Source organism: Leptodactylus fuscus, chromosome 5 (genome assembly GCF_031893055.1).
Source record: "Leptodactylus fuscus isolate aLepFus1 chromosome 5, aLepFus1.hap2, whole genome shotgun sequence".
In the NCBI taxonomy this organism is placed as follows: domain Eukaryota; kingdom Metazoa; phylum Chordata; class Amphibia; order Anura; family Leptodactylidae; genus Leptodactylus; species Leptodactylus fuscus.
Window position 1 is genome coordinate 64503440 of NC_134269.1, and position 24846 is coordinate 64528285.

Genomic DNA, 24846 nt, shown 5'->3' on the forward strand with positions numbered 1-24846 from the left:
CATTGACTTCAGTGGGTTCCTTTTTCTTCTAGCAGAATAAGGAACCCATCGAAGTCAATGGGAGGTGGGGGGTTTTTTAGCGCTGAAATTCCACACCAAATTCCTCACCATTTTCCTCCAAGTGAATGGACCCTAGGGCTGGGTAATACAAGGACTGGCTGGTTCAGCCAAGATGAGAATTTCTTCATGTTAGTGACTGTCCACTGTATATGGCTGTCCACTAACATAATAGAAATCAAATTGTTTGTTTGTTTTTTTTTTGGAGGGGGGGGGGTTGTTTTGTTTGGGGGGTTTTTTTGGTATGGAGGGGTGAAGATATATACCTAGGAACAATCTACATTACATTTGCTATATTATTGTATGATTATATGAGTGATAATAAACACAAATTAAGTACATACCTAAAATAAGGCTCCCCAAAAGCAGAACCTTCGCACATCAGATCTGCCAGACAGGAAATAGGGTACCGCCATCCCTAGACTTCTGTTCACCTGAACAAAGAAAATTCAGTCAGAGGTGCAAATACTTCTGTTGTGCCATACAGAAAAACATTATGAGACATATGAGAGCTACACTCAGAGGCATAAGCTGAAGTTCCTGGACCCCAATGTGAAATATGTAATGAGTGCCCCCCACTTATCATCAACTATCTGTAATGCTGGTGTTCTTATGTTGTAGAGGCCTTTGTGCCCCTCGAGGTAGAGATTACGGCTTCTGCACCCCTATAGTTACACCCCTATCACCATTCAATATTCATACTGGAAAAGGATATTTGAGTATTCTATAATTATAAATACAATCAGGTTTTTTAATCACATCTCGTACTGTGCCCATATGTGTTGTGCATGGAAATTTCTTTGAATGTGCATATTTTTTCCTTTATGAATCATGATGGACCCAATGGATGGGGAGTCACCCCTTGCTTAGCGAGAAATTTCATGTTAAGATGGCACAAGCTTTAATGATGGCAGAGACATATAATAATAATCAATGGTAAGGATTATAACGAGTTTACTCATTTTAATTTGGTTATTGCCATTGCTTGCTTTGGACATCATAAAAATAAAATTCAAGTTATGTGTACAGAGACAGAAGCTACCAATGTAGTGACATAATCTATACGCCATTTGTGTATATTAGTCTGGGTAGAAAGGAAAATGCAGAAAATAGGTATATTGTTCTGGACCTGGTGAATTCAAGTCCTGCTCTTCTGGTATTCTGGCCTCGATCAACCAAAATGCTTCCAATAAAACAGAAGTGTTAAAAAAATTCTATTCTCTATAAATTGTCCAAAACCTCAAGTCTGACAAAATAATTCTACCACGTGTATATACATTTACCACGCTACATTGTTAGGCCTGTTATATGGCTGCAGAAATAATCATTGTACCATTGTATATCATGGATAACTGTGGATTGAGGTACACGCTTGTAAAGATGCTAATTATATGCATGACATATATATATATATATATTTTATATTTATATATTTTAGATAAAATAAATATATTTACATAAGTATTTTTTAAGATATTTTTAAAAGTGATATGTATACTACGGTATTATCAATAGTATGTTATCAATGTATTATATTATATTTTAGATCCATAAATAAGCACGCTGCATTATATCTGCATATATGGAATTCCAAAAACAGCAAAATCCTTTAACATTATATTTTCCAGCGGCAACCATTCTAACCAATAGATATTACAAGCAAATGGCCGCATGCACACATAAGAACAGCGAATTAGAAAGTATGTTAATTCAATTAATATCAAGGGAAGATTTTCCGCTTGAGGAGGATGGTGGCAGACGAAAGTGGGTCATGCCAGCTTCATTTATTGTCCCGCTTTCGTTGCTAATTAGCACGATAAGAAGATGATCAACGGGCAGGGAAAGGGGGAGGGCAGAAACTACATAGGAAATTCAACATACCTTGTACCAAAGCGGCCATCTTAAAATGCTCCTGTATTCAATCAAAATGGCCTCCATCGGTAAATATGTTGAGGGAAATCATAAGCAGGATGATGGTGTTGTCCATGTGAAAATATTGGCTTCTCCTTGGCCTTATTTTCTTCTAAATGGAGACTCCTTGGACTGGAGAAGCTTTTAACACATATTCAGATTAAGCAGCTTTGATTGCCATGACTCCTGTGCTTGGCAGCCAGAGATGTGGGTATCCACAGATGGCACGAGATGTTCTTATCTCACTCACTGTGTGGGAGAAGAGGGGACAGTATATGTTTTTGATCATTTGCATGCTTAACATTCAAGCCCTTTATATGTTCTCTGGATACAAATAGAACTGAAGGCCTCAGGCTGGTTGCACCCCTATTTTATGATATTTTTTTATTTTGTTGCTGAAAAAAAATGCCAGAGGTCACAGATTATTTAATAGGAATTTATTATTTTTTTATTTTTTTTATTATTTTTACTTTTATTTATTTTTGTAATCTTTTTTTTTTTTTGCATCCCTGGATCTTGTATGTTTTTTTCAGGAATTTTGCTATAGGCTCCATTATGGGAAAAACCGTCTGAAGAAAAAAAATTGTAAAAAAATTGGCAAAAATGCAAAAATTAAATATATATATATATATATTTAAATATATATATATTTAAATATATATATATATATATATATATATATATATATATATATATATATATATATATACATATACACACACACACACATAATGTGAGCAATACTGGATTTTTTTTTTTTCCTTTTTTTACGAAAGTGTACTGCAGGCCTCAATGGGAATAGCTGAAGATGAGAAGACATCACCTATTACATGTTATTCACTAAATGTGTCTTTAAATTTTAGAAAAAAATATTGTACTGCATTGTATGTGTGTATATTGGGCTGACTATTTCCATGATACACCTTAAAAAAATAACTGCTGGTGACTACTAGTCACAAAATGATTGATGAAATTTATAAGACCCAGCCCAAACTAACAGCAGGAAGATGACTCATCTTTATGCATGTCATTTATATCACAATTGTCAGATGCTCGGAAATAGATGAAGGACATTTGTCAAGAAACTGAGAACATATATTAACTTGGTTTCTAATAAAGAATAATTTGCACCACCTGAAAAATATTGTAAATTATTAAAACATAGCTTTCAAAAAGGGGAAAAAATGTGTTTGATGGGGATGGGGATGGGGGGACTATGGTTAAGTGAAAAAAATCTGGACTGTAGTAAAATGTGTATTGGCTACAAACGGGGATTATAACATACAGAGAGGTATGCAGATCACCGTGTGATTTGGAAAATTTAGGAAATTAATATTTGCACAATTCTACAATTACCAGTGGAGAGGCCTGCAGAGCGTATTAATATAATATGGCAAGGTGGAGGTTAATACCTCAGGCACAGATATAAAGCAGTCAAAAATATAACAAAGAAATTCTGATTACTGCCATGACAGAGCGTGGACTGATTGTGGGAACGCCCCACATGCAAATTGATGCAATTGTTATTAAGATGAGCCTTAACACATGCAGATTTGTCCCATGCATATTCATTTGCCAGCTTCAGAAGACTTGGCCAATTGCTGCTTCTCATTAACCAGACGATGAAGCTCCTTATAAATCACTATCATGCTCGGCAAGCCGTGTGGGAAAAAGGGTTTGTTCCATTGTTGGTAGTGTGTGGCATAGCAGAATGCACTGACTGTATAGCTGTGAATTTAATTTAGGACGGATGGCCTTCTCATTACAACACAAAGCTATTTCCCTCGGTGGCTCGGTAAACAAAAAAAATTCTACGCACGCTCCTCTCCAACCCAACCACTGAAAACAGCTGCTATTTTTTTGGATTAAAAATATTTGATAATAAAATGTTCTATTTTTTTCTAAAAAAAACCAAACTATTATATGCAATGATGAATTAAAAATGAATGTGTCTTTTAATTGGTTATGGGGAAGTGTATTTTTGCACATTTAGCCAAAATCTGAAACTTTAGCAAATTATATTTCCAAAATATTCAGCATCACTGACTTGCTGCTTTCCAAATATTCCAAAATTTTGGCCATTGTGCTACCAAAGTACTTAGGCCAAGCTTCAAACTACAAAAGTAGTCTTACCTGAATACTGGCAGCCATTTTGAATTTAAGGCCTGCTGCTTCATTGGCTGCTTGCTGTGAAATTTTAATTCTCTCCATGTCCTTGTGGAACCTGCAAAGGTTAAAGAGAAAATGTTGTTTATGATGCATTCAGGTTCCATTTTGATATAACATGAATTATTACAGCAGGAGGATAATACATCTGTCTTGGGATTTGCATAGCATTACATTTTTTATAGATTTCATCATTTACTGAATGGGGTAAAACAAACGTGAATTTAACAGTTATCCTAACAATTTCTACAGTTAAATGGGAAAATAAAAAGGGTTATGGAGAAACAAAGCCCAGAGATCCAAATTATATATGCTCAAAAATTATTTGAAAGAAATGACTTGAAAAAGAAAATCCCAGTGGATGTCTGTGGATCTTAATGTAGGAAACATGAGGGAATTAGATTTTTCTATTCCATTCAAACGAAGCTGGCAAGATGTGACCCCCTCATGACTGATAAAAGTGGTTATTTCAGGTTAATCACACATCAACCGCAAAGCAAGACTGCTTAAATCTATAGCAGAAGCAATATGCACTCTCAGATCCAGCCAGCCAGAAATATACATTGCCATTCATTCCCACCATACACATTTATTTCATACAATCACAAGTAGTCCATGTATCGAAAACACCAATACTCCAATATGATTGGAATACATATTATATAGATATATGTGAATACCCTACATGGTTCTATTTCAGTTTGGCTCATTGTGTTTCTGGAACCCCAAAATAAATAAGTAAAATATAAATGATGTCTCTCAAGTAAAAAGTAACTCCTCATTTTGTCTACTACCCCGATACTTAACCCTTAAGTAACATCATGGCGTCTATCATAATGATATATGTATGATAATGGTGTATGATAGATACCATGATAGTAATTAAGGGTTAAATGACCAACTCTAGGCCATTGGTATATATATATATATATATATATATATATATATGTATTTATTTATTTAATTTAAAATATTTGAGTATAGGATCCACATCCTATATACCAATTTTATAAATACTTGTATTTCCTAGATTCTGGAGAATCTATTCTTAGATCTTTGTGGTTTGTCTTCCCTCTGTTTCCTTCTTAAAAATGTATGCAGAAATTGAAAACTGGGCGTTACTGTTCTGCTTAACAAAGGGGTGTGTCCCCACATGGTCTGATATCGGCAGATCTGATTGGACATGGTCAGAGTATTTAGGGACACGCCCCTCCATCGGAAAAATCCAGTTGTCTATTTATTCAAATTTAAATTGGAATAACAGAGTTTTGGTGCAACACAGATTTATAAGAAATGATATCCCAAAATTGTTATATTATGGTAAATATAGTTATATACTAAACAGACATATCTGAATATTATGGTAAATATAATTATATATTAATCAGACATATCCGGAGACAACTAAAACAATTAAACAGTAAAAAGAACATTAAAAGGAACTAAACAACTAAAATAAGCCAGCATGTAGCTATAGGGGTTGTAAAGGAATCCTTCACCCCCAAGCAGTAGGGACCCAAGGACCTTTCTGTCACATAAAAAGATACCAGTATTATAAATGGCCATGTTAAAGATTTTACATTGAAGCTCAAGAGCTGCAAATTACACAAGTCAATAAGTGGAGTCAATGAAAGTCTATAAGTACATCTCTTAGGCCTAATTCCCCCATATAGTTGATTTATAGCTGTTATTCTTTCTAGAAACATATGGCAGTGAAAGAGACATGACTTGGAGTTCCTGGGACCCAGTGCAAAATCTGTAATGGGGCCGCTACCTTCCTAGTGCCTTTATATTTTATTGTTTAGAGGGAATTTTGGGGGCCCCATATGGTCCAAGAACCAGTAGCTACTGCTACCTCTGCACATCCTATAGCTACGCCTCTGCTCAGTGATCAAGATAGTGTTTATTAGAGTAAATGCAGAATATAGTATCAGTTTAGGTTAATAGGAGTCATATATTCTGTTGGATCCTACTTAGAAATATCATAATTAGAAGTGATATTAAGATGTTCATCCACATACCTGCACTTACTGTATTTCAGGATCCAGAAGAATCAGGTTACCCTTACTGATGGCGGTCCTAGTATTAATGACCTAAAAAGCAGATATAAATTATTAGGCCAGTTATACATAAGTGATGGTGTCCTACTGGCGCAAAACAAGACTGAAGAGGACTTACTTTGCACAGGTAAACAGATATCTTCTTCTTTATGACCTTCATAAAGAAAGACATATAACAGTTGGTCAGAAGCAGCTATATAAACGTTTATGGCTGGTGTAATAAAAAAGTTACTTCACATTCTAAAAATCTGAGAGTATTTCATTGAGAGGAAAATACACCAACTAAAATACACAGGAGGTAGATGGATGGATGGATAGATAGATAGATAGATAGATAGATAGATAGATAATAGATAGATAGATAGATAGATAGATAGATAGATAGATAGATACTGTAAATACATGATAGATAAATAGGTGATTGATAGATAGATAGATAGATAGATAGATAGATAGATACTGTAGATGATAGGTTATAGATGGATAGACAGATATTGTAAATACATGATAGATAAATAAGATAGGTGATAGATAGATAGATAGATAGATAGATAGATAGATAGATAGATAGATACTATAAATATGTGATAGATAGATAGATAGATAGATAGATAGATAGATACTATAAATATGTGATAGATAGATAGATAGATAGATAGATAGATAGATAGATAGATAGATAGATAGATAGATACTGTAGATGATAGGTTATAGATGGATAGACAGATATTGTAAATACATGATAGATAAATAAGATAGGTGATAGATAGATAGATAGATAGATAGATAGATAGATAGAATTATAGCTATGTTACTAGGTTACTGTAGCTTAACTACATCCTCCATGATTGTAAGGCACTTCATTAACTCCTGAAGTGCTGCAGACTAAGGGCCATTTTTATTCCAGTCCTAATTAACACTCCTGGCTTCACTCTTCATTAATGGATTGTCATGGACTGAGTGACTTTGTCAGATCAGAAAAAGAAGGTGTCAACATTTCTTTCTGTCTGTTAACACAAGAGAAGGTGAGAAGGGATCTTAAATACCTGTCTGCAGATATGTCATCCACAGCTCTGGCAATCTGTATTTCCATTCTGCTTTCCCCCCATACTGCAATGGTGGGTGTAATATTTAAATCCAGGCTGTTAAATAGGGTTGCTAAATTTGGAGACCTCTTACAGTTATAGCCAAACTGTTAACCTGAGGTGTTTCTGCACGTCTTATAGCATTCTTCTAAAGAACACAGATACAGTGTACAGTATATTGTATAGGTTCCCTTTTTAAATAGCATGTGTCATTAATGATATGTGCTTATAGGAGATATTATAAAACCTAAACCATATAACATATAACGTACCCAATACTAATATATAGGAGTCCATGGATGTACAGGACCAAGTGAGATTTTTTTTTTTATTAGAATACGGGTGCACATATCTATCTAATGAGCTAAGACCCCTAAATCCCTGAATGTTTACCTTGTGCCTTTTCTTATGAGCAATGTGACTTAGAGTGGTGGTTATGGCGTGGGAAAGACCTATTTGGGATTTTCACAAATCAGTTCTCTCCTTGAACCAAAACCAATTAGCCTGGGCCAAGGTCCCAGCATTTAAGAAATTGCCCTCTTTTCAAGTCCACAGTTTCAATTGCTGAGAGCAGCTTGGAAGTGAATGAGTCTATCCCACTTAAAGCCCTTCTTTACAAGAACTAAGGTTATGGTACACAGGACATCTCTATTGAGAGCCACATGCCCTGAATGTTGTAGTCCACTGACCCAAGATCACAGTCCTGTATCTGCTAAGACCAGTGCAAATCTGGCAAACAAAGCCCCCACCATCCCTTAATCAAGTATTGTGCTGTCATACGTTTCTCCTGAGCTGCATATCATGCATCCTAATGACATACTGCAGATACTGAACCAGTTGAGGATTGGATTCCAGTCCATTGGAATCATGACGTGTTCCACTATAGTGCTCCAAGCAAGGTAGGATTTAAGTGAGGCCTTGTTCACAGTTGAGCACCAGAACAAAACAATAAAAATCCTGTTTCACCTTTAATTCACACCCTGCGTGTAGGTCCCAGCAAATCACAGGATTACTGCACTAAAGTTGGATTAGTAACGCTTCTAAATGTGGTTTAATTCTGGTCCTTCATGCTCTGAAACTCCCCATCCCCCTCATCCTTTACCTGGGAGGTTGCACATATTCCATGAGCCACCAGATTTTATGATCTATGGCTGTACCAACGGGAGCAAATTTGTTTTTCTATGCAGAAAATTAATTATAAAATTGTCTTTTGTGTTTCAAAAATGCTGGGACTTGTAATTCCAGAACTACTTGTAGCCCACACAGTGCCCTTGTGTAGAAAGGTGGCAACATATAGAAGAGTCATGTGAGGACTTCTTAGACGGATCTAATTAGATTTACAATTACTTGGTACGTCAGAGAAAATGTCAAGAACCAGAATCAGATAAGGAATGCATGTCAACGACAAAGATAGGTAGATAGATGATAGATAGATAGATAGATAGATAGATAATAGATAGATAGATAGATAGATAGATAGATGATAGATAGATAGATAGACATATAGATGATAGATAGATAGATAGATAGATAGATAGATAGATAGATAGATAGATAGGAGATAGATAGATACTATAGATAGATAGACAGATAGATGATAGCTAGATAGATAGGTGATAGATAGATAGATAGATAGATAGATAGATGATAGATAGATAGATAGATGATAGATAGATAGATAGATAGATAGATAGATAGATAGATAGGAGATAGATAGATAGATAGATAGATAGATAGATAGACATATAGATGATAGATAGATATATAGATAGATAGATAGATAGATAGATAGATAGATAGATAGATGATAGATAGATAGATAGATAGATAGATGATAGATAGATAGATACTATAGATAGATAGACAGATAGATGATAGCTAGATAGATAGATGATAGATAGATAGATAGATAGATAGATAGATAGATGATAGATAGATAGATAGATAGATAGATAGATAAATAGATAGGAGATAGATAGATAGATAGATAGATAGATAGACATATAGATGATAGATAGATAGATAGATAGATAGATAGATAGATAGATAAATAGATAGGAGATAGATAGATAGATAGATAGATAGATAGATAGACATATAGATGATAGATAGATAGATAGATAGATAGATAGATAAATAGATAGGAGATAGATAGATAGATAGATAGATAGATAGATAGATAAATAGATAGGAGATAGATAGATAGATAGATGATAGATAGAAGATAGATAGATAGATAGATAGATAGATAAATAGATAGGAGATAGATAGATAGATAGATAGACATATAGATGATAGATAGATAGATAGATAGATAGATAGATAAATAGATAGGAGATAGATAGATAGATAGATAGATAGACATATAGATGATAGATAGATAGATAGATAGATAGATAGATAGATAGATAAATAGATAGGAGATAGATAGATAGATAGATAGATAGATAGATAAATAGATAGGAGATAGATAGATAGATAGATGATAGATAGAAGATAGATAGATAGATAGATAGATAGATAGATAGATAGATAGATAGATAGATAAAAAAAATAAGAGAGTGGATAGATCAATGGATGGATAGATAATAGATAAAATATAAGAGACTGAGTAAATAGATAGATAGACAAAAAGAAAAAATATAGGAGAAGAAAGAAAGAAAGAAAGAAAGAAAGAAAGAAAGAAAGAAAGAAAGAAAGAAAGAAAGGTAAAGCACCATGGAATCAATGGTGCTATATAAATAATAATAATAATAATAATAATAATAATAATAATAAAAAGAAAGAAAGAAAGAAAGAAAGAAAGAGAAAGAAAGAAAGAAAGAAAGAAAGAAAGAAAGAAAGAAAGAAAGAAAGAAAGAAAGAAAATGTTGCAACACATAAAAAAAATGTCACTGTTAAAAAAATGTGTCTATTTTTATGTGTAACTTTAAACATAAGTAAATACAGACACATTTTTACAGTGGATTTGTTTGGAATGCTGCAATATTTTTTTCTATATACAAGTGACACTGGATAAAGAGTGGTTGGTTGACATCTATTCATTACAAACACAGTCTGCTAATGCTCTGGCTTGAGTTAGACAAATATTGGATGGATAGATAGATAGATAGATAGATAGATAGATAGATAGATAGATGATAGATAGATAGATAGATAGATAGATAGATAGATAGATAGATGATAGATAGATAGATAGATAGATAGATAGATAGATAGATAATAAATACATAGATAGATGAGACCTAAAGATAGAGAGACAGAGAGAGAGAAAAATAGATAGATAGATAGATAGATAGATAGATAGATAGATAGATAGATGAGACCTATAGAAAGAGAGATAGAAAGAGAGGGATAGATAGATAGATAGATAGATAGATAGATAGATAGATAGATAGATAGATAATGAATAGAAAGATAGATGAGACATAAAGATAGAGAGATAGAGGGATAGATAGATAGATAGATAGATAGATAGATAGATAGATAGATAGATAGATAGATAGATAGATATGATATGATATACTATGTGTGCAGCCATGCTCACAGCCTGGTGTATAGATGCTGCTGCTGCTGCATCCAATATATTTCCTCTGATGATCAGACAAAGCACATTTTGCCTACAAATGACAGCTAAATGTGGGCGCAGTATTTTGTGTTACCATGGAAACTGCATGTTGATTTCATCTTTTTGTAATATTTGCAGGATCATGTATTAGGCTGATTCTCAGTGATTAATGTAATAGAGGTAGTGATAGTTTTTGTAAAGGTCCAGTGATGTACAGTGTATGTGGTGCAGGATACCCCCTGGAAAGTGACTATGGGCATCCCTTCACCTCCCTTCCTCTCTGCTTTACTTTATCTTCTCCCCCACCCCACCCTCTATCTTTTTCCCAAACAGGCACAAAGAAAGCTGCCACTGCCCATGGAAAAGATAGAATTATCAAGAAACTTAGGCTCTGAGAGACCTGGCTACCATCAGCTTGTATAAGCATCTACATAAAGGCATTCATTCCAGATTGTGTATCTACAGCAACACAATAACCCAGCTGAGTCTTACCTTGATGAAGAAGCACGTGGAATCCAATAACACCTTCATCAGATCATTACATCACGTCACGCATATGACGTCATGGAAGTTATTCCTACTTTCGGTTATCTAGCTTTATGACGGCTGATTTAAACTCATACAGCTAGATAACCAAAGATAGAAACAAACTCCCCACCCTATTTCCATCTTTGAGGTCAGGGTCTCTCCCATTCCAACATCTAGTAGGAACAAAAAGAAAAAAAGAAGATATAAGAAATAAGTTGGCCATGAAAATCCATTCCTGCCTCTTCTACCTACTCCTAGACACCTTGGTGGCCCTACACTGGTGGGGCAGGCAGGCCATAGATGTTCTCAAAGCCTAAGCCACTGAGTTGTGTCTCCTCAGCCAACTTTGACGTCTGTCTAGTAATTATAGGCTGGATGGAAGAGTGACATCATCCTGGATCCTGACCAATTGGAAAGCAGATATTTAAATCACATCAGCTTCCCGCTCTTTTACTATTATATGGGCCATTATCTTATAGGCTTTCAACTTGCTAAAGATGCCCTACCAGAAACACTGTACAGACCTCCATGGAAAGACAGGAATGGATGAAGGGTGACCTCAAGTGATAACAAAGCAAGAAATAAATTACAAAAATGAGCAATTACTATATATATGGAACAGTGCAATGTATATTACTAATATATATATATATGACCCTGCGGTATATATTACTATTTAATATATATAATACATGTTATGATATGTATATATATATATATATATATATATATATATATATTTATTTATACTGTAAATTCATTCATGCACAGTTTATTATTATCCATCTGCCCATATGTTTTAACAAATATGAGATAAATTAGTAACACACTATGCCAGTCTATTCCAATTGTCTATATTTCTCCTGCATGCGATATTAAAAAAATAATAATATTAGCGTAATAGAGTAAAGAGCTATGTATGATGATGATTATATTGATTATAATTTTTGAAATATAACACTATCATACATAAGACACTGACAGGCCTGAAGAAGGACGAGGGCCTCGAAACGTTGTTCTGTGTCTGCAACCTAGTAATAATGTACACATCACAGCCCAAAATAATATGAAAGTAATAGAAATGTTAATAAATAATATAAGTTAATATTCAAACAACTAGATAGATGGATGGATAGATAGAGATAGATGATAGATAGATAGATAGATAGATAAATAGATAGATAGATAGATAGATAATACATTATATGCAATATATTGATATAAAATTACTATTCTCTTTGCGAGGTGTTTCCTTTACGTGATAAAAAAAAAAATACATATAAAAGTATTATTCCGTGTTGGTGTAACCCAAAACAAAAGAAGTTAAAAAAAAAATCGCATGTGATGTGAGAACTGAAGAAATTCCCTGTATGTATTACATCCTATCGACAAACATGGCTTTCCAGACACCCAGTCGCTGCCTAAAAGCCTCGTTTCCTATTAACTCCTTAGAAATGCCAGATCTTAATTTCTTCTATATTTTATTTACTTTTTTCATGAAAAATCCTTTTATTATATTTTTCTCTGAAAATACTTTAAGCAGTCAGATTGTGCTGTTTTTATTTCATTGTTTGTTTTTTATAACAAAATATCTTTTAGTCCAGCAGCTTTAACAAGGTGTGAAATATATTTTTTTTATATAATTTCAGGCACTTTTTATAACCTTGGTAAAAGCATGATTTATATCATAAGATAAAAATATTAATATTGCAAATGATCGCTTGTAATGTACACGACCCTCTAATAGAACACAATATAACAGTATTTTATAGAAGATCCGTAAATTATAAGTAAAATACTACAGTTACATTTATATTTGCATATTTTCTGATCACTTATATTTGAATCTATTTCTATGTATTATTTTTCTCGTATTGCTTTCTGTGGGGAGATATAGGAGCTGTAATATTCGGTGTAATATTCATAATGTGCTTCAGATCATCTAGATATAGAGATATAGAACCTAAAAAACAACACCAAGACTCAATTTGATAGTTCAATAAAAAAAATAAAATAAAATTCCGACTTTGCTCACTAGTGGCGACTTTCTCAGGTGTTTCTTCCCCTTATAAGGTGTCTGGCTGCGATCAGAGGGGGTCGCTGGCCAAGGTGCTGAAATATCACCTTGTCTGTATGGACGTCTGACAATGTCCAAAGAGGATACTTCTATATGAAAGTCATTCATGTGTCGGGAAACTACAGCCCTTGCTATATAGGAAGAGTACAATACACTACATACACATATATATATATATATATATATATATATATATATATATATATATATATATATATATATATATATGTATTATGTGCCCATTCAAATCGCATTACATGATGCTTACAAATAGTGATAATGATTGATATATAGGTAAATAGATATCTGTAAACATCAAATAAATAGATGATAGAACACTTGGACAATGTAACCTGACATCTGTAACTTCATGACATGGATCGCAGGAGTATTGGGCTATCTTGCCTCCAATATCCTCCAGCAATGACACTATGATACCAGTTATTAATAGTTGGGCTTTGAAGAGCAGTTGAAGCTAGAGGCCACCTCTGGTCTGTGCATAGGATTTGCCTTGTCTCAAGTAAACCCAGCTAAATAAATCCAATGCCTATATCAGGGCCATCAGAGTCATAGCACATCCCCACCTATATTGCCAATGTGGGATGGATTCTTTTACTAAGGTATGACGTCACTTGCCTTTAATTGGGTCCAGCTATTTTTAGGCAACCTGTAATAACCCCATTTATTTTCGGCATCAATTGTACTTTGTGCTAATTACTACATTACATAGCCTTGCTCCAGTATTCTATATGGACCACAAAGTTTTAATGGGCAATCTATTTAGAGGTATGAAGATATAGGACACTTAAGTTATCCTTGAGATTAATGTAGGTGGGAGATATTAAATATGTTATAAAGATGAAAACAGGTAGCAAAATGCAGCAAATTTTATCTCACCTCTCTCTCTCTCTCTCTCTCTCTTTCTCTCTCTATAAATAATATTATAAAATAAACATATACAATTATAATAGTGAATTGAAATGGAGGCCTCAGCAATATGAACATGGTTTGCAAAGCATAAAAATATTTAGGTAATAAATCTGTAAAAATACACCTTTCTATCTTGCCTATATATTAGACTTATTTCAGTTTAAAGGGCCTAACCCTTTTCACACGGTCTATCTACCGTATCTATCTATCTATCTATCTATCTATCTATCTGCTGTATCTATCCATCTACCCTATCTACCCTATCTATCTATCTATCTATCTATCTATCTATCTATCTATCTATCTATCTATCTATCTACTGTATCTATCCATCTACCCTATTTATCTATCTACTATCTATCTATCTATCTATCTATCTATCTATCTATCTATCTATCTATCCATCCACCGTATTTATCTGTATATCAACCTACTTGTCAACCGATTATCATCTCTATATTTCTATATATTTTATATATTATCTTCATGCATACACTTTTTATACACATTTCATATATCATTTCATCAACCCCAAAAATAACTTCCTAAATCCTGACCCAACTTTAAGCTAAAATACAAAATTCTTCCACCAAGGTAAAGTTGTTTCTATAAATCCCAATAAACTAAGTCATAGAAGAATGAATATGATAGAATCCATAACATAAAGCAGACTGGGCCATTGTGTTGACTCCTCAATACCTATAGATGGATGTAAACTATGTGGCTGAGGTAAGTCCCCATATATTGCCAGGTAATGGAGGATGGGAGCAGTTGGTGTGAGGCCTTTACCCCACAGTCATTTCTCGTCTTCTGTACAGAGACACTTTGCTGAAGAAAGATGAAGCAAGACTGGACATGGCCTTGTTAAGCTTCATAGGATGACCTGGTGAAAGGGTTAAAGAGCAGACTCCACATTCCTCCAGCATGTGCCCACCAGGAATGAAATCCACTGCTATGTAATAGTGATATATCGCCATAATCCTCACGTGAGTGGCAAACGTGCTTCTTCCTGGGCAAGTTGCCCCCTGACTAGCCCTCTGGCCTATAACTATGACGAAATGTGTCTGGAAGGACAATGATCCTCCAAGGTGTCAGAGCCGTGCAGGCAGCAGCAGTGCTGGATCCCACAACACTTACAGGCAGGCAGGCAGGCAGGCAGCGTGCTCCTCCAGCTCAGCAATGGATGAATGGGAGGCAGGCAGGCGATGTCTCCTACAAGCCAAGGCAAGATGTGGCTCCTGCCAGCATGTGCCATCCTCCTATGCAGCAAGGTGTATTCCCCTTCTATGGCAATTCCCCAGGCAGGGCACCTGGCCGGGCTCCGGGCGTCCTCATTGCTTGTATGCCAGGAGCTGTCTGTGGAGCAGGCTGAGACCGCAGTGACGTCACCGAACCAGCAGCTCCACACTCCAACCACTGCACAGCAGAGGAGGAGGCAAGGAGTGGAGGGGGGGGGGGCAAGACATGGGAGGGAAAGTGAGAGGAGAGAGGAGAGAGAGAGAGGAGAGAGGGATAGAGGGAGAGAGAAGGGGAGAAAGGGTGGGGGTGGGGGCAGCTTCACCAACAACAACCAACAATCCCATTCTATCCAGCCTTCTATGCAAACATAATCTTCTCTGCAACCTTACTCTTTAATTGACTGTCCATTAACAGCATCATTCTTCAACCACTATATAAATAAATATATATATATATATATATATATATATATATATATACACACACACATAGTGTCACGTCCAGGTGTGTTATATACAGACCCCCTCCTCTAAACCTGTCTCCTATAATTACAACCTCTATTACAGCATAATTGCTGGCATCACATGACCAACTTCCTCCTTAAATTACTGTGGAGTCCCTATTGTGTGCTGAACATTGAGATCTATGGTTTCTATTCTACATCTCTGGGCTCCAACAGGGAATGTTATATATATATATATATATATATATATATATATATATATATATATATATATAGATATAGATATTTACACATATATTAATAAAAAAAGATCTTACTAGGACATAAAGATAGATAAGACACAAAGGATTGCTATATGAGATGGTAAATATGTTGCAGTGCTGGATACAAAGCTTCCAGACTGCAGTGAGGGTAGGAGTCTTCCTCAAGTTATCATCTTGCAAATCCTGCCTTTATGTTTTCCAATCCCATGAAAGGTACGTTTTGTAGACAACAGAATCCCATTGTGTCACTAGTATTCCTTCCCTTGTAGCCCCAGAAATGCCTTGATCTCTTTCAGTTTACAAGGCGCTGTCCAAATGCTGAAAATTAACTCAGATTAACAAAGCACAAAGCCCTAATGCTATCCTGTTAGCTGGGCAATGGCCCTATACATAGCACCTTTGAATTATCCCATTATATGAGGGTGTATAGAGAAAGGGGGCTGTTCTGCGGGGGATCAGGGCTGCAGAATTCACAGCAATTTACAAGTTTCTTTGATGAATTAGAACAAGAAAGAAAAGCAGGAGAGAAATCCTTGTCTTGCAGGGCGGGATGGGTGTAAGGCAGCCTGGGCAGGGGCTTCTCAGGCTCAGGACCCGGCTGGAGCAGCAGGGGGGGTCCCGTCTGCTGAACTTACCAGCGGGATGTGCAATCCATCAAACTGCAGACGGACGGACAGTCGGCCAAGTTCACCAGCAATCCCATTAACCCATGCACCGCCATAGGAACAAATTAGTATTGGTACCGGGGGGCGCAAGAGCTGATCCCATAGGCATGACTGACCATTCCTTAGCCTATCCGCCCTATAATATACCTTCAGATTACTCAATCGTTAATAGGCCTGCAACACAATGCAGACAAAGTCATCTCTGCTTCACAACTGCATGGAAATAGCTGCCAGCTTTTTAGTGCACACACAAGGATGTGTGTGTGTGTGTGTGTGTGTGTGTATGTATATGTATATGTATGTGTGTGCATGTATGCGTGAATGTGTGAGTAAATTATATATATATATATATATATATATATATATATATATATATATATATATATCAGAGCTAGCTTCAGAATTTCGTAAGTCACATATAGCCCTGTAGTTATTTATCATAATGAACAGAAATATCATTTATCACAAATAAGGAAATAAGAGGAATGATCTAAATGTAAACTACGTAAAACTATACAGAGAAAGGGTGATAGGCAGAAGCTCACAACAATAATCACAATTGTGCACAATAATCTCCCCCTAAATGCTATATGTATCACTGTACGTGTATAATATGGGGGCCATTGTGTATAGGCTGCTTGGCTTTAAAGAATAGGTAAATCTAAACAACGAGAATAGATTATACTTTACATTTAGAGAGCAGGTTACATATTATCTATGGGGTGTGTGTGCTATATACAGCCCTGGGTATATTCTATTTAGTAGTATATGTCCCTGCTCTATGTGCATAGCACACGTATATTAGCAGTAGTATTAAAGTAGTATTATATTAGCTAGTATTAGTATTATTATAGTGCATTGCCCATCCCTGCAGCCCCCACTTGAGAGTTGATTTGTGCTAATAATGGGTGAATGGGGCATTTCCCTAACTTTGCAGCCAGACTGACGAGCCTTTCTCCCAGTTTCCTATTGAATTATATCTGCTCCATTGGCATTGAAATAAAGACGCCAAGCAGACTTTTAGCCTAAGTATTTTCTCACCAGCCTAAAGAAAAGTGCTCTCTTTATTTCTCGTGTCTTTCTCCAGGGCTCAAGCACCCGGGCAGGAGACGTGTCCTGCACTTTAACTAGTCCCAACTTCTTTGTTCAGGTCACACTGGGGCCCTATTGTATTCCTATAGAGAGAGCTGATGGCCAGCCCGGGCTACGAGGCTGTGAGCTGAGCTGGATTGATTTGCTTATTATATAGTTCAAAGGAAATATAATACAAACACAATCGCAGGGTGTGCACAGGGAGCACAAGTACCCATTTCATGCCAGTGCCCTCCGTCTGCTTCTCATTTATCATCACTTTGAAAGAGAACTGGGGGCTCAAGACTAAAGCTACACACCCAAACCTGTGCCAACAACCATCTAGAGTCCACTGGATTCACATAGGGTAGCCACAGGAAAAATGACAGAAATGTATATTTATCTGCATAGCGCAGAAGCATAATAAACGATATATTAGACATATAGTTAGATAAAATGGATTTATATTGTCTGTAGGGAGAAGGCATAAATATATGTATACAATTATGAACTCTAAGCTTAAGATATATATATATATATATATATATATATATATATATATATTTACATCTTAAGTTTAGAGTTTACAATTGTATACAAATATTTATGCCTTATCTATACAGAGAATATATATATGTATATATATATATATATATATATATATATATATATATATATTTGTCCCTCAATTAGCAATGCTCCAATGTGTCCTCCATAGTATTGCCTATGGACCTCCTGAGTTATTCTTTAGCCACACCGATCTCTGCAGCATCAAATATCGATAGTCAATATTAAATCTCAATAATATATCTCAATAGACTCCTATTCCAAGTTTAGTAGACTTACCTTAGGAATGTCCGGGTAACTGCTCCCATCCTCAATTTAGTACCCCAGGTCCCGAAAGGGAGGGCTTTGCCAAATGATGTGGTGTTGCCGGGGTCTCCCCCACCCCTCTCCCCCTTCCTGCACTTTTTTGCCTCCTTTTCTATGATGGATAGAGGGTTTTGTGGAGCTATGGGGCCGTCTCCTGACCAGGGAAGACTGAGGGGGGATGAAATCCGCAAGCAGATGTCACTTGAGGAGGAAAAGCCTATAAGATGTGGCATCTGGGTGAAGGCTGCCCACGTAGGACCATACGTCACCTATAAAATCACTTTACAGTCCCCACTGCTCCTGTTCCCAAATTCTCCCCAAACTCTCTCCTTGTATTTTGGATCCAAACACTCAAGTCTAATACAGAAATGAGAAGGAGAGACCAGCACCAGGTATACCGACGACCACCACCCACCCTGTGCCAAGGCTGGAGAACAGGCGATTGACAACTGGTATTTGAGGGGGAACAAACTTCAGAAACACACACAGAGCTCCTACATCTATAGGTGATACTAATCCTTCTACACTATAGTCTGCCATAGATGTCACAGCAAGATCATGGGCACTAAATAGAAAGGGGCAGCACTTGGGCAATTGCCCTGCACCCCTGTACAGTCACCCTACAAACCATGAGAAGACTAGGAGCCTGAAAATACTCTATATAGAATGATGTTATTCTTTAATACAATTACTAGATTGTCATAATGATTATATTAATAATGAATATTATTTCTAGTATTATAAATAGTTATTAGAATAATATCGCGTCTTCGCAGATGAATCTGCATGTACCAGTGTGCATTGGGATATAGAATGAACACCTATATACATTATATCTAGGCATGTAGCAAAGATGAGTTTGTCAATTAACTATCTATATAGTTTATATGCAATCCTATATGTAGTGTACTCGCTGTGATATCAATGAGTTGTGCCCAATATCAAACTCATCTCTAATGTATATATATATATATATATATATATATGTATATATATATATATATATATATATATATATATATATATATGTGTGTGTGTGTGTGTTATTAAATACCCTAAGATTAATATGAACTATTTTTATATATCATAAGCTCTTTAATATTTGTAACCTTTCAATCCTTTCGTTAAACCTGTTTATTTTGTGGTAATATAGATTATACCCCTCCATAAATATATCATAAAACACCAGAACATTCTTATTTTTCTAGGATTATACTATATTTCTACATCCCGAAAGCCAAGTATATATATATATATATATATATATATATATATATATATATCTCAAGGTCTCATTGATATGGTCACGTTTTGTGGACGAAACACATGGCAGGTTTGACACAATGTAATCAGATATGCGTTTATTTGGTAAACTCGATACTTCCGCGTGTACATAGATGAGTGTGAACGAATGTCTATACCTTCACATAAACAAACGTATTTTCTTGCATTTATACATGGGTGTTTAATATTTTCTGACAATTTCTCCAAATTCTTATATTTATTATTATCATCACTGTATTATTATTTTTTTTCTCATTTAAATATATTTACGTTGTTTTTATTATTTTGTTATTTATGAGTTCTAGTGATATAAATTCAATATATAATGGCTTATCCCTAAATCTATAGCAGCACTGTGCACGTATCGTATCTATATAGACACGTTGTATGTCATGCACAATAAATACAATCTGTATTACTACAATTACTCGTTACCATAAATAACGCTTGCTACAGCAGCACATTAGCGGCGGCAGCGCTGCGATACATGATGCGATACATGCAGGACCACATTGTCACATCCCTATTTAACGTATAGGAATTCAGCAGAGAGCAGCCGGGCACAGGGGCGACCTGTTTATGATCCTTGGAGAGCAGGGGTCAGCCCCATAACGGGGCACATAATGGAGCACTGCTTGACCCCTGATCCTGCGCTTTGTTATTTTACTATCAAGTGTCTACATCATACTGATGGTCCACTCTGCTTACAATGGAGCCTGGAGATCCCTATTATCTGTTTATTCCATCCCTCCATGTATATTTACTGCAGACTACATGTACAATACAAGAGCTCTTGTCTTACACTGCTCCACATTTATAGGACCATGGAGTGGAGCTGGAGATGCTGCCCACTAAGCTACAATTCACACAATAACTGCATGACATCAGAAACCGCTCTCTAAAGAGGGCTCCCCTCCAGGAATTCATGATGGTGAGAAATATAGATAGATAGATAGATAGATAGATAGATAGATAGATAGATAGATAGATAGAAGAAAGAAAGAAAGAAAGAAAGAAAGAAAGAAAGAAAGAAAGAACAATTTGCTAACAACATCATAAATATGACTTTTAACATGATTTGACATAGAGAGAGAAAGATGATAGAGAGATAGATAGATAGATAGATAGATAGATAGATAGGAGATAGGTAGATAAATAGAGGATAGATAGAGATAGATGGGTGGGTAGATGATAGATAGATAGATAGATAGATAGATAGATAGATAGATAGATAGATAGATATAGACAGATAGATTTGACCAATAACATAATATGTATTACTTTAAAGTGAGCTAATAGAGGGATGGATAGAGAGAAAGAAAGACAGAGAGAGATACAGAGGGAAAGAAACATTTGGCTAACAACATAATATGTATTACTTGTAAAGTAGGTTCCTGGATAGAGAGAGAGAGACAGAAACATTTCGTTAACAACACAACGTGAATTACTTGTAAAGAAGGGTTGATAGACACAAACAGATATATAGACAGATCGAATATTTATATATACATATATATATATATATATATATATATAGAGAGAGAGAGAGAGAGAGAGAGAGAGAGAGAGAGAGAGCGATGATAGATAGATAGATAGATAGATAGATAGATAGATAGATAGATAGATAGATAGATAGATAGATAGATAGATAGATAGATAGGTGTGTTGTTATATGACAGTAAAATGATAACCTACACTGCTTTCCTCTACTCTACTTATTATTAATAGTTGTCTTCCCGATGAGTTGTCTTGTTATTAATTACAAATAAACTAAATATTTCCGGAGTATTTCAGCAGGTGCAGTGTACTGTATGGGGACACATATATAATATAAGAGCGCATGACGAATACATTGCCTCCTATAAAGACAACACTGACCTCTAGCGGCACAGCCAGGAAACCACCCAGAGCGCGCTCTACAGATACAATCCAGCTCCTGTTCATTAAAGCATTTACGCTGATACAATTCTGATGCTTTAATGGGGATCACTTTACACCTCTGGAAAGTTGAGATAAAAAAGGTCAGAAGGTGATCTGTATTCTATATTATCTGTACTGTAATTATTAGACAAGAACTAATAGCTGCAAAGTCTCCGTGTAATGCATTTTACTAATCCATACGTTGTATAAAACTACATCCAGTTATCTTACTATTAAAGGACATACAGATAAAATATACCATATTTTTAGAATTCAATTATTTCTGCATTCCGTACTGTCTGCTATGTGATGTTAATTTGATGACATTTGTAATATTTGTACATAGATTGTTCACTATTCACACGAGTGTGTTTTCGCAGTCCAAACAGTTATGCGATACCGAGTGAACGTATATGCTGTAATTGGAATAGAAATTTTTTTTGGATTTGATTTGTAATAAAAACTATACATAAAGATTATAAAATCGTTCCTGTTTTTGTTACTATTTTGTTCTTATTCACACGAGGCTACACATGTAATACCATGTAATTATTCCGGAGGTAATAACAGCCAATTATATAGCATTAATGGGAATATATATATATATATATATATATATATATATATATATATATATATATATATAGTTGTAGTAATATTTGTCTTGAAGTATGGTGATAGACGTAAATATATGATTATATTGATATATTTATATTTGAATCATGTTTCTGTAGTCTGTATATATATATATATATATATATATATATATATATATATATATGTAATCATTATCTATATTCTGCATCATGTATATCTGTATCCATCCATCCATGCATTCCAATTCACTTATCTATCTATATTTTTTCTTACACATATCAGTCCCATCAATATAAAGGGGCAGATAATAGAGAAGGTAGCCCAGAGTGTAATACTATCAATACTTACACATAGAGATATATAAATATATATATATATATATATATATATATATATATATATATATCTGTATTCAATCCACCAAACTTTCCCAGGACTCTTTACTGACTGGTCACACAATGCCAGGATAACACTGATGGTGAAGTAAAGCCTCTGCCATCTTAATATATGAAGTGTACAAGTAAAGTGGGACCTGGCATTAAAGTTTTAGAGGAGGGGTAGAGATCCATATTCTTACCTGCCCTCAATAAATGTGTGAAGATCAGGAATCCCAGGGTACCCACACTGGTAGTGATAAAGATATGGATCATGTAGTCTCTGTCACCGTATAAGTGACATTTAGCTCTGTCTCTCCAGTCACTGACCAGATGCTGCCAGACATGACAGTGTATTGCACATCAGAGGCTGTGTACACTGAAACAATGGGCCTGGCAGGTTGGCACAGTCACTATGTGGAGCTGGCATCCATTGCCTCTCTCTGAATTTACCTTTATGAATGAAGGTTGCTACAGGGAAACACAAGAGGGCCCAGGATTGTTAATGGAGAATCTTCTCACTAGTATAACCACTATATAATATTGTAATAATATATTCAGCAATGGCTCTTATCTGTTTGTGCATATGTACATTACATATCTGTGCTTGGTAAGAATCCACATTATCATGCCCAGCATCTTACAAAACAATAAGGGTAAGGAATGTGATGATAAGTCCCAGTTGTGTTATGCTGGGACTTATAGTTCCCCAGTATCTTGAGTTGTACGTGCCTGTGGTCCTTCACTGTCTTGCAGATACCTTTCATTCTGCACAGAAAGGAATTATATCAGAGCTTGACAATGGTTTACAGGCTGATGGCCATATCTGTCCAGGATTTATCCAGGATACTTTCTACAAAACGTCTGTGGATCTGAAAATGTCAACTCCTCACATTTCTGTAGCTCATGACAAACTGGTGGATAAAAAATGATGTGTGGCAACTGCTTTACAGCGCCTGCACCAGCGGTAAGTATTACATGATCTGCACTGCACAAATGTGGGGAGACATGGCACTCCAAATGGTAAATGCAGTACTATAGTATATTAGCAACATGTGTAAAGCATGGAGTGAACATGGCAGGAGACACAGTTTTGTAGGTGTCTACTAAAGTGGCAGTGGGGAAGCAGTTGTACTTACTGAGATATAGCCTGTATGAACACACCAGGAGAATAGCAAATATATACACTGCAGGACCACATCTATGATCTGGCATAGGAGGCTTTTATTATGATGCTCCACATTCAGGGACATCACTATCATATCAAATGTATAAAGTATCGTCTCAATTGTCAGGTATAAAAATATTAAAATGTAGCATTTGGGTCAGACTCTCTATATAAGAAGCCCCTGCATCACTTTTTCTGAAAAGTCCAATAGACATTTGCACTGCTTTACAGAATCATAATGACTCTCCATTATGGCCCTGACATTATTTTAGCCAGCACTCTAATGAATGTATCACACCTTGTCCTGGGGAACAGACACAGACACCCCTCATACTGTGTGCCACTATGTAAATGTCTTCCCAAAAGTCAATTGCAGGGCATATACCAACATATCTCTAAATATATGGACAGCAATTTTACTGAAAAAATAAATATGGACATAATAAATGTATGACAGCACATATACTTTACATATGTGAGCTATAGGCACCATACTGACAGTACATTATAAAAGTGAATTATCTTGCATCATACAGTTTTCATCAGA